At 47.3% G+C, this 16,612-nt stretch overlaps 1 long non-coding RNA gene across 1 annotated transcript in view; it reads left to right on the forward strand.

Moving 5' to 3' along the window:
• The first annotated feature begins 95 nt into the window (after positions 1-95).
• LOC148134602 (uncharacterized) overlaps positions 96-16,612 on the forward strand; it is a 926,298-nt gene continuing 909,781 nt past the window's right edge. The window contains exons 1-3 of the long non-coding RNA XR_015755811.1: positions 96-180; positions 4,212-4,314; positions 8,386-8,571. This is a non-coding gene — a long non-coding RNA (uncharacterized LOC148134602). The remainder of the gene's footprint in view (positions 181-4,211; positions 4,315-8,385; positions 8,572-16,612) is intronic.

Consider the following 16,612-nt stretch of genomic DNA (forward strand, 5'->3'; position numbering starts at 1 on the left):
CCGCCCTTCCTTCACTTTGATTGGTTGGAGGACCAACGTCCCGCTAGGTCCTCCAGCTCCGCCTTTCATTGGTCCGGTGCTGACATCAATCACCCGGAGTCCCTTTGTTGGCGAGAACATGCGCAATGTGTCCTGCTTTAGCTGATATGTTGGGTCATGTGATGGGAGAGTTTACTGAGGGTAAGAATTCCCTTTGTGTGAGCTCTGCAGTAGATTTCCTTTATTCATGGAGGGAATTGCCTCCCTACTCATGACTGTATAGCTGTGATTGATGAATCAATGCCTTCTGAATCAGTACATAAACACCCCATTTTCACTCCTTTACACAACATCTGAGATCTTAAGCACATTGTATCACGCTCTTCTTTGGAAACAAAAAAAAACATGAAATGGAGCCTCAAGGAATCGGTGCAGGAGTAGGACATTCATCGCCTTCAGCTTGTTCCCCCATTCTATCAGATCATGGCTTGGCCAACCCAGACCTCAACACCTCTTTTATGTCTGATCCGCATAGCCCTCAACTGCTCAATATTTCAAAAATCTATCTGCCCTCTTTTAGAATAATTTGAGATAGAATCATAAATTCCCTACTGTGTGGAAACAGGCCCTTCGGCCCAACAAGCCACACTGACCCTCTGAAGAGTAACCCAACCAGATCCATTCCCCTACTACATTTAACTTTCACAATTGTTTGGGCTAGAAAATTCTAGCCATTCACTGAGAGAAAAAAATTCTTTACATTTTTTACAAAATGAATGTTCCCTTATGTAATGTCCCCTGGTTTGAGACTTCATTGGTGCTAGAAGATCTAGTCAACATTTCCTCTATCAAGCTCCTCAGAATCTTGTTTCCATAAGATCACCCCTTTTGTTATGTGGGTGGCACAGTGGTTAGCACTGATGTCTCACAGTGCCAGAGACCTGGGTTTAATTCCTGCCTCAGGTGACTCTCTGTGTGGAGTTTGCACGTTGTCTGCGTGGGTTTCCTCCGGATGCTCCGGTATCCTCCCACAATCCAAAACAAAGTGCAGGTTAGATGAATTGGCAATGCTAAATTGCCTGTAGTGTTAGGTGAAGGGGTAAATGTAGGGGAATGGGCCTGAGTGGGTTGTGCTTCGGCGGATCGGTGTGGACTTGTTGGGCCAAAGGGCCTGTTTCCACACTGTATGTAATCTGTTTGTCGAGATTCTATTGAATAATGACCTAACCTGTTTAGCTATTCTTGATAGGTCAACCTTTTCGTCCTCGAAGCAGCTACCTGAATCTTTTTTTGAATGGTCTCCTATACTGGTTTATCCCTTATTAAATATGGGAGCTAACATTGTATATAGTACTCCAAGTGAGGTCTCAGCAACAGCCAGTGTGGTTAACCAATCCTCACTCCATGCAAATACATTACCCCTGAAACAGTGAGCTCCTGTATTATGCAATTAACTTTTCTGTAGCACCTTATCATTTGCATTTTTAAAATCCAAATACAGAACATCATTGGATTGCCCTTTATTAGCCATGCTTGTTATCTCCTCAATGAACTGTCGCAAATTTGTCATAGTGTCTCTTTCATAAAACCTAGTCTACCATGTTTAATGATAAGCTTTTCTAAATGTCCTGCTATTTATTATTTTAATATTCGACTCTGCCGTATTACAAAAACAGATATTAAACTAACTAGTCTGTAGTTTCCTAACTTCTGTCTCCCTTCCCTTCTTGAACAGGTGCATCAATCCACTGGATGCTTCCTGTATCCCCTGGAATATTTAAACTGATGCCTTAAATATCTCTGCAGTCAGTTGCCTTAAAAATGTTTGATCCAGGCCATTAGGTCCTGTCTGCCTTTAGTCCTATTAGTTGGTCAATACTTTGTCCCTTGTGACAAAGACTGTTATAACATTTCTCTACCCATGATTAACTTGCTTATTTGCTACCTTTAGGATGATAACGGTATCCTCCTTCATGAAGATCAATGTAAAATATAGGTTTAAATTATCTGCTGTTTCCCTGTACCCATTATCAATTCCACTGTCAGAACCTCCAAGGGTTCGATGCTGACTTTAGATACTCAGTTTTTATACCACCTGTACACCTCTTGCCTTTCATTTTTGTTTCTTGTCAATTTAATTACATGATCGGTTTTCTCCCTTTTTAGTCATCCGCGGCTATGTCATTCTTTTCCTTGTGGGTACTGCTCTTGACTGTCTTTGTTACCCACGGGTGGTTCACCTTTCTCTTCGAGTTCTTCTTCTTGCTTCAAATTAACTTTTGCTAATAATTATGTAAGCAAAACTCATCATATTACAGTGACTGAGCATGTGATTTTTTTAAATATTGGATGCCTTAATGTTCTCATTGGGTTTTGCTGTTTCAAAGAAGAGCTGAGATCATCTGCAAAGGAGGTGGCAGCTGATTCACTGTTAATTTCCAAAATTAATTTGAATATTTGCAAAAAGAAATTATTTGCATTACTGTGAGAGCAGGGATCTAGCCAAATAAGTGTTTTAAAAAGGTGATGGGTTGAATAGGGGCCTCTGATTTCAAAAGCACAATGTGATCCAAGTTGTCTTCTAATCTGTGCTGTACTAATTCTTTCTGATTGAGTGATTGGGTTGGCATGTGCGCAGGTTGTAGCAGGATCTCTGACTGCCACAAACTGATCTGGGGGAACAGCTCCTATGTCAGTGACAGTGCTGTTGGACTAATAGAGGCAACAACATTCAGACTTCATGAAGCAACTGCAAACCAGGGCTGCGAACCCACAATCCAAAGAACTGCAGGTTAGGTGAATTGGTCATGCTAAATTGCCATAGTGTCCAGCGATGAACAGTTTCGGTGAATTGATCAGGGGTAAACATTGAGGTATAGGTTTGATTGGGATACTCTTTGGAGGGTTGATGTGGATTTGTTGGGCTGAAGGGCCTGTTTCCACAATGTAGGGATTCCATGCTCTGAGTAATTTTTGGGATCTAACAGAATCCTGGTATTCAAAGGGTTCTCTGTTAGTTAAAATAGTATTGTGCACTCAGCTTATGTTACCTTCTGAAGCAGTTTGAGGTAGACTGTTCTGTGCAATTTCATGGAACCAATCATGGAACAGCTATTTTAGACCTGATAATATGATTGATTAATGAGCTCAAAGTAAAAGACCCTTTTGGTAAGATGCAATGCAGCATGATAACATTTAGTTTTAGGGTGAGGAATTTGGTTCTTCAACTAGTATCTAAACTTAAAGGCAGTCACAAGGGGATAAGTAGTAGTTAGCTAAACTGGAATGGGACTATAATTAGAATGTTAAAGCAGAAGAATATATTCAGTTATTTTATAATTCTCAACAATATATATTAACTTGTAAAAGAAATGCACGATGAACAGCGGTGCATAGCTGAGGGAATTATGAGTGACATCAAATTGAAAGAAAAGATGTACAAAACTGCAAAGATGATGGTAGACTAGAAAGTTTAAAAATTTCAAACTATCGAAGGATGAACAAAAAAATAGATGAAAGATATTTTGTCCCTTGTCAGAGAGACTATTGTAACATCTTTGCTCCCATTAATACCTTGCTTATTTCCCACCATTAGGGTGGTAACAGTATCTTCCGGATTAGTAAGATAATTGGGCAAATTAACCCACCAGTTACTCACACAGTGCTCTTGTGATGCTGTGGTAGTGTCTCCACCTTTGAGCCAGAAGGCCTGGAACTGTCCCACCTGCTCCAGAGATGTCATAATGCATTGAAATAGGTTGATGAGGAAAGCAATATGAGACAAACTTCAGTAATTGAATGAACAATCTTGATGGTCTCTGGAAATTCCAAACTTGACTGTTTTGTATCCTCACCTGAGGCCTGATCTCAATTAATCTGCCTCATTTAAATGCAATTGCCTTTTCTTGTGTTGAATATAATTGAAGTTTGTCCTGTCTGCATGCCCCCTTGTGCAAAACATGTTGCAATCTGTCAAAGAACAAGATTGAAAACTCAGATCAGTTTATAGCCTGTTCAAGGGCTTAAACCAGTGACCTTTTCCACTGGGATACTAGGCGCTACAGAATTGATCCCATTTCCCATTAAACTGAGACAGGAGGTGGTGAGCTTGCTGAAATGTCTTTCACTGAAACATTTTTGAATTAAAATAAATTACTTTGGTTGCGGTGCAATTGAATTTAGAGATTTAGTGGGGAGTATCGACTGTCATTTCTTTGTTTGTTTCATCGCAGAAGGAATAAGAGCAGCCCAACGCCAGCCGAAACTGCGGAGGAACTGCCAGATTTCATTAGCTAGTCTGTCGGAGTCATCCAGACTCAACCATCATGACTGGAGGTGGGCTTTTTGTGTTCACTGTGAATTTGTTAACACAAAATTAATGCATAACATATTTCTTGAGAACTGAAAACAACAAATACTGAAGTTCACAGGAGGGAGCCGATGGCTGAGTGGTATTACTGCTAGACAGTTAATCCAAAGATCCAGGTAGCATTCTGGCGAACCAGAGTCAAATTGTGCCACAAGAAATGGTGGAATTTGAATTCAGTGGATATCTGGAATTAAGAATCTTATGTCGGGTTACGGAAAACCCATCTGGTTCACTAACATGCTTGAAGTAAGAAGCTACCATCCTTACCTAGTTTGTCCTACATGTGACTCCAGACACACAGCAATGAGCTTCACTTTTAACTGCCCATTGGGCAATTAGGGATGAGCAATGAATGCTGCTGAGCCAATTACACCCTTATCCCATGAACTTCTTTTTAAAAAAAAACCGATGGAGAGAGCAAGCTAACATTTTGAGTCCAGATGACTCTTCATCAGATCTCTGATCGAGTCATCGAGACACATCGTTAGCTTGCTTGGTCTCCATGGATGCTTTCTGACCTGCTGTCAGCTCCAGCATTTGCTGTTTTCAGTACAGATTCCTCCATCTGCAGTAACTTCCTTGTATATTTCTTCATTATGTTGTTTATTAAATGTCCACTAAATTGCAGCTACTACTCAACACCTTACCTACAGAGTACTGTTGCCCTGGTTCAATTACACCATTGCAAAATGCCACTGTGGCTGAAAAGAATAGAATCATAGTCATCAACGTGGAAATGAACCCTTCGGTCCAACTCATCCATGTCAACCAAATTTCCCAAACTATGCCAGTGCAGTTTGCCTGCATTTGGCTCATATTCCTCAACCTTTCCTATTCATGTATCTCTCCAAATGTCTTTTAAATGTTGTAACTGTACTTGCACTACCACTTCCTCTGGCCATTCATCCCGTGTAGCAACCAATCTCTTTGTGAAAATATTGGCAACTGATAGTTTCACTGTTAACTACAGTGTGTGAATCACTGGGGATTATTGTTCGTTCAGGACCACCCCTTTCTAAGCACGGCTCATGGCCTCAAGAGATTCCTGAATGTGGCTTGGGGCTCCTTGTGGGTTACCGCATGCTGCTCAAGACCTTGTGTTTGCGCAGCGCAGCTGTCTATGGGTGGGGTGTTGTGGAAGAAAGGAGGAGGTGTTAAGGAATTAATGAATTTATGGAATGTGGGTGTCACTGGCTGTGTGAACATTTATTGCCTCATTCTAATGCCCTTGAGAAGGTGGTTGTGAGCTTCCTTTTTGAATCACTGCAGTCCGTGTGGGTCCTACTGGTAGTGCTGTTGGGATGGAGTTCCAGAATTTTGGCTCAATGACACTTCAGGACAGCTGAAAGATTTTCAACTCCAGATGGCAGTGGCCTGGAAGGGAACCTGCAGGAGGTGATGTTCCTATGAATCTGCTTCCCTTTTCCTTTTAGTTGGTATTGGTCATAGGTTTGGAAGATGCTATTGAAGTATTATGAATTGATGTCATGTATCTTGTAAACAGTACATAGTGCTGCTCTGGGCATCAGTGGAGGAGGGAGTGAATGTGGTGCCAATCAAGCAGTCTGCTTTTTCCTGATGCTGTCAAGCTTCTTGAGTGTTCTTGGAGCTGTACCCAAACCTAGCCAAGTAGTGAATATCCTATTTCACTCCTGAGTTGATTCTTGTAGTTGGTAGACAGGATTCAGAGATTCGGGGGGTGGTTTACTTACCGTAGTTATATGGAAAGTCCACTTCAATTTCTAGACAATAGTAAACCCCCAGAATGTTGATGGTGAGGATTTGGTGATGGTGGGTTTGAAGAAAGAGGCTGCAAGGTTTTTTGTGAAGGAGCTTCAGGCTGAAAGCTAGGGAGGGGGGAATAAGGTAGAGGCTAGAAATGGATAGGTGGGGAAAGATGCTGCAAAGGAGACATCACGGTCTTTTCTCTGTGCTAGGCACAGATAGTCTGCTGACACTACTGTAGAAATATTGTGCCTCACCTCACCAAATCAAACAGCCTCTCACCATAGTCTTTCCAATACCATGCCTATTAAACACCTTGTATTAGTTCATTCCTCTTAATTCGTCCATTTGAAATAAGAACATAAGAGCATCTAATTAGGAACAGGAGTATTAATCCAGCCCCTTGTACCTGCTCTGCCATTTGATACAGACATGGTTAATCCCATCTCGGCCCGAACACCACTTTCCTGCCAGCCCTCCTTAACTCTTCGACCCATTACTAATTAACAACCTGTGTGTCTCTTATTTAAATTTACTTAATGTCCCAGAATCCACAATGTTCTGAGGTAGTGAATTCTCCAGATTCACCATTCTCTGAGAGGAGTAATTCCTCCAACTTTTCCCTTATTGTAAACTTACAATGACTCATTTTAGATTGAATCATCTTCTCTGCCTCTACTTGGTCAATCCCTTGACCATTTTATAGACCCTCAATGACACCACATCTCATTCTTGGGCTCCAATGCATATGAATGCAAATAGTGGTTGTAGTTCAGCTTGTGACATTTTAATAACTGTGGCAGAGGATGTTTGTTCAAAACTCAGCTGGACAGTTAGTGCTTTTCAAATAAGAAATAGTTGACGAGATTAAGTATATTAATATATTGGAGTTTTGTTTTTAGGAAGACTTACTGTTGGGAAGATTTGGTTAAGGGAATATTGCAGTCAAAGCTGTGGAAGATTAACCTCCAACCATGTTTGATGTAGTACACTGTGGTCAAAAAAAATAAAGAGACCACTTCTTCTTTGGAAATATGTTCTTAAATAGGGCACAGGGATCTAGAGATAGGAATGAGTCACTGGCAGCAAATGGCAACAGTTTGAGAGGTTAGATAGAAAAGTGGATCATGGGTTTATTTCTGAGGTGACAGAATGGAAATGTATTAGATATGTGTAGAACCATGGACAGATCACCCTTGGAACATTGCAAACATTTCCGATCTTCATATTGTAATATGGATGTAGAGGCAGTAGGGAAGATAAAGAATAGTTACTGGAATTATATCCAAACTAAATTTGAATTCATCAAGTAAGATTGGGCACTCATTGAAAAAGAGTGACATGGTCCAGTTACGTTTGATCGAGTAGACATGGAAAAGATGTTTCTGCTTGCGAGTGACAGAATCCACTGGACCTGTGGATATAATTGTAGTCACTATTAAATCTAATGGGGAATTTGCAAAGGGTGACAAAGTCTTTACTGAAAAAGGGGTTTGAATGTAAAACTTACTTCATCAGGAATAATTGAAGTAAATAATAGATGAATTCAAGGAGGAGCTTGGAATACAAGAAATCAAATAAAACTATGTTGATGGGTTTAGGTTGAGAAGAGGAGGCCTGTGTAAATCACAAATACTGAGAACCTGTTTTTGTGTCCTGAAACTATGTATCTGTGTTGATCTGTGACACTTCTATAGTAGCAGCAGCGGCAGCAGTAAACAAGACAGCTCACCAATCTTGCAGAAAAGCAGAACCTCTGGCCACACAAAAGGGAAATAGCTCTATTGAGAGGTGGTTAAAACAGTGGCCAACGACTCGATCCACTGAGACAGTGTGCCTTCATTACCTGGTGACAAAGGTAAATTCTTTAACCAGAAATTATATTTTGTCCTTCCACTAATCTCATGACTTAAGCCGGGAAATGTGTCTCTTCAGTTAGATGATTTGATTCAATCAAATCTTTTGCTACGTTAGCACTCCTTCCCTACCCAAAAGATATATGGATCAAATAGGCACGTGTCCTGCACTGATTTATTTCAAGATTCCTTTATTGAGTCATGTGCTTAAGCTATTCAATCCAAGTTCCTAGTGTTTCCCCTGGATCTGTGGTTGTGCATAAGGAAACTTAAACAATATGTGATTCAATATCAAAGTTGTGTTGAATCAATAATTGTAACCCCACTCTGCTCCTTGAGCAGATAATTAATCCAAGGATTCTAGTCCAGCCCTTAACTTCAAGTTCAAGTTCTACACCTTTCAGTGAGCAACAGAAAATAACAAAGAACAATGTCAATCATTTATTGTCTTTCCAGACTTTGCTTCTGTTACCATTGAGTACTCCCATGAGTTCGACGAGTCAATGACAAAAGATGAGATTGAAGAAAAATCCTTCCATTCCCTTCTGCCATCAGAGAGCCATCTGGGGAAGAAACGCAGCCAGCAGGATGATTCAGATGAGGACATAGTGCGGGACCAGTGGTCTTCTCCAATGGATTAGGGTGAGTGGTGGTACCAATAACTGGGATCTCAGTGCTTGGAATAGTTGGTCCTCTCCATGTTCGAGGTAACTTGCCATGAGATTCAGATGGAGAGGATGAGGACCATATGGTGTAACGAGTGTGAGCCAACAGTTGGACAGGGCCTGAGTTTTTGAAAAAGAATTGAGTACTACTCAGTAATAATGTGCCCAGAGTTTATAAATCTTGAAGAAGGATAAATATTTCACATTGTTAATCTTTGTGATCGAGTTCCCATGCAATGAAGACAAAGATTAATATTTACTGGGATTCCTTGTTCACCCAATCAGTACACACAAGCTAAATTTGACTGCTAAGAATGTCCCTGAATTTACACATTTCTACTGTCCATTAAAGGTGGTAATAAGATAGAAAAGAAAGGGGGTGTTTGCAGAGGAATTTGATTTGAACAAGAGACATTTGTGCAGATAATAAGAAATATTCTAATTGGAAGGATGTGGTGAGTGATATCCTGCAAGGATCGAGGTTGGAGCCATAATTATTCGCTATTCATAATGAAAGGAAAGCCACATTCAAAATTTGGGGCCACTCTACAGATTACAGCGATTTCAAGTGTAGGCAGATGAAGCATAGCAGTAGAAAGCAATCTTGATAGATTCAGTAAATGAAAATAACGACAGATGAGTTTGTGTCGGCAAGTGAGAGGTTGGATCAAAATAGGATATTTCTTGATTGTGAAAATAGAGAGAGTGTGGAGTCCAAAGAAACTTGGTGGGATTGATCCAGCTGTATAGTTTATGAATATGTCACAAACTGGTTCAGAAAAGTGATCAGCAGGCCAGTGGAATGTTGACATTGATCTCTGCAGAAGACGAGATACCAAAGGATTAGAAGTCATGCTTCAGCAAATCCGAACCTAGTTAGACCCAGCTGTCAGGGCTGGGCACCATGGCTTCAGGAGAGTATCACTCTGAGTGGAAGTGCACTGTAGATTTACTGAAGTGATACTTGGATTCTAAGGCTTAGCTTAAGAAGAAAGATTAAACAGATAAAGTGTTAGAGTCAGAACATTGAGGTGTGATATCGGGGAATGCTTTTATACACAGAAATGGATGAGGTTTGATAAAGTTCCAGAAACAGCAATCGATTGGAAATCATTTGCAAATTTTAAATCTGAGGTTGGTAGATTTTGAATGAAAATGCTGAAAGATTATGGGACATTGACAGAGATTTGTCATGATGATGAAGATTACCATAATTTGAGTGAACAGTGGAATAGGCTCAAGAGGCTAAATAGCCTCCTCGTGTTCTGATGATGATGTAACCATGGCACCCTTATTCTCTGCAAGGGCAACTCCTGTTGTGTTTCTAGTTATTTATCAGAACCTGGCAGCAAATTAGTGACTGAAGTCCTGACCAGAAAATTATCAGTATGAGGGACTTCACTGGTCTTAATGTGTTTTACAGTTGATGAAATGACACAGCCAGCGTTTACTAATCCTGATAAGTATTGGGATAGTTTGATGGGATCACTTGTGATGCAGCATGATTAGCATGTCTGATGATCCTCCAACTATTTTTAAGTGTTGCTGTTGTCTGCACTCAGTACGGTGTTTCGTGGATTACAGAACAAGTTTTACTTGAGTCAGGGGAAGCAGCTCACTTCACTCTGTACAGTTTGTCTTCCTGTCTTTCATTGTCCAGTATTATTTGAGCATGCCCTTCTCAGGGGGGGAGGTGGGGGGGGGGGGGTGGGAACAAGATAGTTTCTCTACATTCACCTTGGAGATGGTGCAACAGTACATGGAGGAGGAGGAGCTGCGTGCACAGCACCAGGTGTCACTCCTTAAACTGCGAGGACAAACCTTGAAGGAAAAGCCCAAAACAGAGCTGGCCTGGTTGGAGCCCCAGAAAAAGGGAAGAGCTGACCTATGCAGTCAGTGATGTTAAGCTGAATAGCCTCTCAAAAATGTGATGTTAGAATGTGCCGCTCCTTCCAGTAGCTCCTCCCAGAAAAGGGAGGAAAACCGTTGTCTTTTCTCATTGCAGTAGGGCTGTTGTCCAGAATCACATCATCTTTCCCCTTATCATTGTTGTGGATTGAGGAGAATAAAGTCAGTTTTGATTTTTTAGTTTCAGATTTGGCCGTCAGGTTTAATTCTTTCAAATTTGCATCTCATATAGATAGTGTGGTTAAGAAGGTGTTTAACACACATGTCTTCATAGGACAGACCTTTGAGTATCGGAATTGGGATGTCATGTTGTGGTTGTACAGAATATTGGTGAGACCTCTTCTGGAATACTGTGTCCAGTCTGGTCACCCTGCCTGCTCATTCCATAGGCACACCACCCTCTGGGTGAAAACGCTGCCCCTTAGGTCACTTTTAAATGTTTCCCTCATTAATCGATCCATCCGGGATTTTCTCATTTCAGTTCAGTGTTTCAGCGATGGAGCAGCCATGGTAACAGACTGAGGGTAGCACTGGTTTGTCCATCCTTATCCCACAGGGGGGTTACAGGGACACATTTCAATGCTTCTCACAACTCAGGGGCCGGTGAGAAAAGGCACCATCCCACTGACTGTATCCATCACTTCCATTTATAAACAATAAAATGTTCTTAAAGCGGCCAATCAGCAAAGTGACTGATGTTGTTGTGTGTCTTTATGTTGGAGAAGCTGAGCTGGAGAGAGACAGACTCATCCCCAAGTCCTGGTCCTCAGGGAAGGGGAGGGCATTGCGCCCTGAGCTCAGGAGCTTGGTTTAACTCCCTCTGGCACCCCCACTCCAACCTAGCCTCCCCATTTCCTCTCCCCCACTCTTTCACCTCATTTCTCTCCCTCTCTCTGCACACACTTTGTATTTCACCAACTCGGGGAAAGGGAAGAACCAAAGAGACAGTATATCAGACAGAGAGGGAGGGATGGACGGGGAAGAGAGATTCAGTCAAAGAGAAACGGGGGGAGGTGGGGAGAGAGGAACGCGGGGGCGCCGGTGAGAGAGGAAGAGAGAGGGAGCGAGAGGGAGGACGGGGGAGAGAGGGAGTGAGAGAGCAAGGGGGGTGGGAGAAGGAGAGAGAGTGGACGGGCCGGGGTGGTGAGGACAAGGGGTGGTGAGCCAGAGAGGGATAGAGGTGGCGAGAGAGAGAGGGGGGCGAGAGAAAGAGAGGGGCAAGAGAGAGAGAGGGGGTGAGGAGAGGGGCGAGAGAGAGATAGAGAGAGAGAGGGGCGAGAGAGAGAGGTGGTTAGAGAGAGTGGGCGAGAGAGAGTGGTGAGAGAGAGGAGCGAGAGAGAGGGAGCGAGAGAGAGGGGGCGAGAGAGGGGGCAAGAGAGAGAGAGGTGGTGAGAGAGAGAGTGGGCGAGAGAGAGGGGGCGAGAGTGAGAGAGGCGAGAGAGAGAGGAGCGAGAGAGAGAGAGAGGGGTGAGAGGGAGAGAGAGAGGAGGCGAGAGAGAGTGGGTGAGAGAGAGGGGCAAGAGAGAGAGAAAGAGAGGGGCGAGAGAGAGAGGAAGAGGGCGAGAGAAAGAGACAGACGAGAGGGGGTCGAGAGAGAGAGGGGGGCGAGAGAGGCAGAGAAAGAGAGAGAGAGGACGAGAGAGGGGGTGAGAGAGAGAGAGAGTGAGAGAGATGGAGGAGAGAGAGAGGGGGCGAGAGAGAAAGAGCGAAAGGGAGGCGATGAGAGAGAAGGGGCGAGAGGGAGAGAGAGTGGGCTGGCGAGAGAGAGAGAGAAGGGCGAGCGAAAGTGAGAGAGGGTGCGAAAGGGGCGAGAGAGAGACAGAGGGAGCGAGAGAGAGGGGAGAGAGAGAGCGCGGGCGAGAGAGAGGGGCGAGCAAGAGAGGGCAAGAGAGAGGGTGTGATAGAGAAGGGCGAGAGAGAGTGTGGGTGAGAGAGAAGGGGCGAGAGAGTGAGAGAGGGAACGAGAGGGGAGGGAGAGAGAGAGGGGGCGAGAGACAGAGAGAGAAAGGGGACGGGCGAGAGAAAGACAGAGAGGGATTGAGAGAGAGAGTGAGAGAGCACGCAAGGGGGTGTGAGAGAGAGAAAGCGGGAGAAAGAGAGAGAGAGAGAGGGCCGGCGAGAAAGAGAGACAGAGAAGGGCAAAAGAGAGAAGAGGGGCGAGAGAGGTGGGGGCAAGAGAGAGAGGAGGCGAGAGAGATAGAGGGGTGAGAGAGAGCGGGGGCGAGAGAGAGGGTGCGAGCGAGACGGGGCGAGAGGGAGGGCACGAGAAAGAGGGGCGAGAGAGCGCGGGTGAGAGAGAGGGGACGAGAGTATGAGAGAGGGAGCGATGGTGTGCAAAAGAGAGAGAGGGGCCAACAGAGAGAGAGGGGGCGAAAGAGAGAGAGAGGAGGCGAGAGAAAGGGAGGGCTAGAAAGAAAGAGAGAGGGGCGAGAGAGAGCGAGGGGGGCTAGAGAGAAACAGAGGGTCAGAGGTGAGAAAGAGTGAGAGGGGGTGAGAGAGAAAGAGAGAGGGAGAGAGATAGAGGGGTGAGAGAGAGAGGGGGGCTGAGAGAAGGGTTGCAAAAGAGAGAGGGGGCAAGAGAGTGAGAGGGGGCAAAAGAGAGAGAGAGTGGGTGAGAGAGAGGGCGAGAGAGAGAGGGACGAGACAGAGTGAGGAGCGAGAGAGAGAACGCAAGAAGGCTGAGAGATAGAGGGGTGAGAGAGGGGGCGAGAGAGGGGGGAGAGAGAGAGGGCGAGAGAGAGGCAGCATGAGAGAGAGAGAGGGCGAGAAATAGAGAGAGGGGGCAAGAGAGAGGGAGCGAGAGAGAGAGTGAGAGAGACGGGGAGAGATAGTGGGGGTGAGAGAGAGAGGTGAGTGAGAGTGATGGGGCGAGAGAAAGAGAGGGAAAGAGACAGTGAGGGAGGAGAGAAAGAGCGACAGAGGGGGCAAGAGAGGTGGGTCGAGAGACAGGGAGAGAGGGGCGAGAGAGAGAGAGGGGTCGACAGAGAGACAGAGAGACGGGGCGAGAGAGTGAGAGAGGGAGCGAGAGAGAGAGGGAGAAAGAGAAGTGGGGCGAGAGAGAGAGGGGCGAGAGAGAGAAGAGGTGTGAGAGAGAGAGCAAGAGAGACAGGGGAGAGAGAGAGGGGGGCGAGAGAGGGAGGGAGAGAGAGAGGGGTGGCGAGAGAGAGAGGGCGTGAGACTGAGAGAGACAGAGGGGGCGAGAGAGAGCGTGAGGGGGCGAGTGAGAGAGAGGGGGCGAGAGAGAGAGAGGGGGGGCGAGAGAGACCGGGAGGGGGCGACAGAATGAGAGAGAGGTGGGCGACAGAGAAAGAGAGGACGAGAGAGAGGGAGGCGAGAAAAAGGCGGCGAGAGTGTGAGAGAGGGCAAGAGAGAGGGGGTGAGAGAGAGAGGGCGAGAGAGGGGGTTTATAGAGAAAGAGAGAGAGGGGGCGAGAGAGAGAGCGACAGGTGGCTAAAGAGAGGGAGCGAGTGAGAGAGAGGGGGCGAGAGAGAGTGCGCGAAAGAGAGCGGGAGGGGACGAGAGAAAGAGAGGGGGGTAACAGAGAGAGAGGGCGAGAGAGAGGGGAACGAGAAAAAGGCAGCGAGAGGGAGAGAGAGGGCAAGAAGAGGGGGCGAGAGAGAGAGGGGGAGAGACAGGGTGAAATAGAGGGTGGTGAGAGGCAGAGAGAGGGCGAGAGAGAGGGGACGAGAGGGAGAGGGGGGCAAGAGAGGGTGAGATAGAGGGGGTGAGGGAAATGCGGCGAGAGGGAGAGAGAGGGCCAGTGAGAGAAAGAGAGAGAAGGACGAGACAGGTGGGGGCGAGAGAGGTGGGGGCGAGAGAGGGGCAAGAGAGAGAGGGGTGGAGAGATAGAGAGGGGGGTGAGAGAGAGATAGGGTGCTAGAGAATGGGGGCAAGAGAAAGAGAGGGGTGAGAGAGAGAGGGCGAGAGAAAGAGAGAGAGGGGGCGAGAGAGTGACAGGGGGTGATAGAGAGAGGTGAGAGACAGAGAACGGGCGAGATCGGGGGGGAGGGGGGGCGGGAGGGAGGGGGCGAGAGAGAAGTGCTAGAGAGAGAGGTGAGAGACAGAGGGGGGGGCGAGAGAGTGAGAGAGGGAGCGAGAGAGAGAGGGAGAGAAAGAGGGTTGTGAGAGAGAGAGGGGTGCGTGAGAAAGAGAGAGAGAGGCGGGGCACGAGAGAGCGAGGGCGAGGGTGAGGGGGGGGCGACAGAAAGTGAGAGAGAGGTTTCGAGAGAGAGAGGGAGGGTGAGAGAGAGAGACAGAGAGAGGCCGAGAGATAGGCGGCGAGAGGGAGAGTGCGAGGGCCGGCGTGTGAGAGAGAGAGAGAGAGAGAAAGAGAAAGAAGGGCGAGATAGAGAGAGAGGGAGGGGGCGAGAGAAAGAGAGAGAGGGGTGAGAGAGGGGGCGAGAGAGAGAGACAGGGGCGAGAGAAAGAGAGTGAGAGGAGTGAGAGAGAGCGAGAGAGAGGTGGCGAGAGAGAGAGAGGGGCGAGAAAGAGAGAGTGTGCGAGAGAGAGAGAGGGGGTGGGGGGTGTGAGAGAGAGTTGGCGAGAGAAGGAGAGAGGGGACGAGAGAGAGAAAGGGGCGATAGAGAGGGGGGGCGAGAGAGAGAGAGGTGGCCAGAGAGAGAGGGGCAAGAGAGAGTGGGCGAGAGAGAAGGGGTGAAAGGGACGGGGCGAGAGAAGGGGGCGTGAGAGGGCGAGAGAGAGAGAGATGGGGCGATAGAGAGAGAGGGCCAGCGAGAGAAAGAGAGAGAAGGACGAGAGAGAGAGGGAGGGTGCTAGAGACAGGGGGTAAGAGAGAGGGGTGAGAGAGAAGGGAGAGAGAGAGGTGGCGAGAGAGATACAGGGGCGAGAGGTGAGAGAGAGCGGGGGGAGGGGGGCAAGAGGGAGGGGCGAGAGAGAAGGGCTAAAGAGAGAGAGGTGAGAGACAGAGAGGGGGCGAGAGAGTGAGAGAGGGAGCGGGAGAGAGGGAGAGAGAGAGGGGGCGAGAGAGAGAGGACGAGGGAGAGGGGGGCGACAGAAAGAGAGAGAGAGAGGTGTTGAGAGAGAGAGAGGGGCGAGAGAGACAGAGAGAGGCGGCGAGAGGGAGAGTGCGATGGCCAGCGTGAGAGAGAGAGAGAATGAGAGAGAAGGGCGAGATAGTGAGAGAGAGCGAGAGAGAGAAGGAGAGAGAGAGAGGATGGCGAGACAGAGAGAGGGGACGAGACAGAGAGAGGGGGGAGAGAGAGAGAGGGGGTCGAGAGAGTGAGGGGGCGAGAGAAAGGGGGTGAGAGAAGGCGAGAGAGTGAGAGAGAGGCGCGAGAGAGAGAGAGGGGTGTGAGCGAGAGAGACAGGGGGAGATTGAGAGAGTGGCGAGAGAGACGGGACGAGAGAGATAGAGAGAGAGGGAGGGAGCGAGAGAAAGAGAGGGGGGGCGAGAGAAAGAGAGTGAGAGGAGCGAGAGAGAGCGAGAGAGAGGGCGAGAGAGAGAGGTGGTGAGAGAGGGAGAGGGGGCGAGAGAGAGTGTGTGAGAGAGAGAGAGGGGCGAAAGGGAGGGGCGAGAGAGTGTGGGCGAGAGAAAGAGAGAAGGGGCGAGAGAGAGAAACAGGAAGTGAGAGAGAGGAGTGTGGGAGAGGGGGCAAGAGAGAGAGAGAGGCCCATAGAGAGAGGGGGCGAGAGAGAGAGAGGGCTACAGAGAACGGGTGAAAGGGAGGGGGCGAGAGGGGGGGGGCAAGTGAGCGAGGGGGGCGAGAGAGAGAGGCGAGAGAAAGGTGGGAAGAGGGAGAGAGAGGGCCAGCGAGAGAAAAGGAGAGAAGTGCGAGAAAGGTGGGGGTGAGGGGGGTGTGAGAGAGAGAGAGAGGGTCGAGAGATAGAGAGAGGGAGTGAGAGAGAGGGGTCGAGAAAGAGAGAGTGTGCGAGAGAGAGAGAGGGAGGGCGAGAGAGAGAGAGGCAAGGGGGATCGAGAGAGTGTGGGCGAGAGAAAGAGAGAGGGGACGAGAGAGAGAGACAGGTGGCGAGAGAGAGGGAGGGGCGATAGAGAGGGGCGCGAGAGAGAGAGAGAGGTGGCCAGAGAGAAAGGGGCGAGAAAGAGGGGGCGAGAGAGAAGGGCTGAAAGGGACAGGGCGAGAGAAGGGGGG

Source organism: Chiloscyllium plagiosum, unplaced genomic scaffold (assembly GCF_037043375.1).
Source record: "Chiloscyllium plagiosum isolate Xiang-an unplaced genomic scaffold, Cpla_swu_hap1 HiC_scaffold_53Y, whole genome shotgun sequence".
NCBI lineage: Eukaryota > Metazoa > Chordata > Chondrichthyes > Orectolobiformes > Hemiscylliidae > Chiloscyllium > Chiloscyllium plagiosum.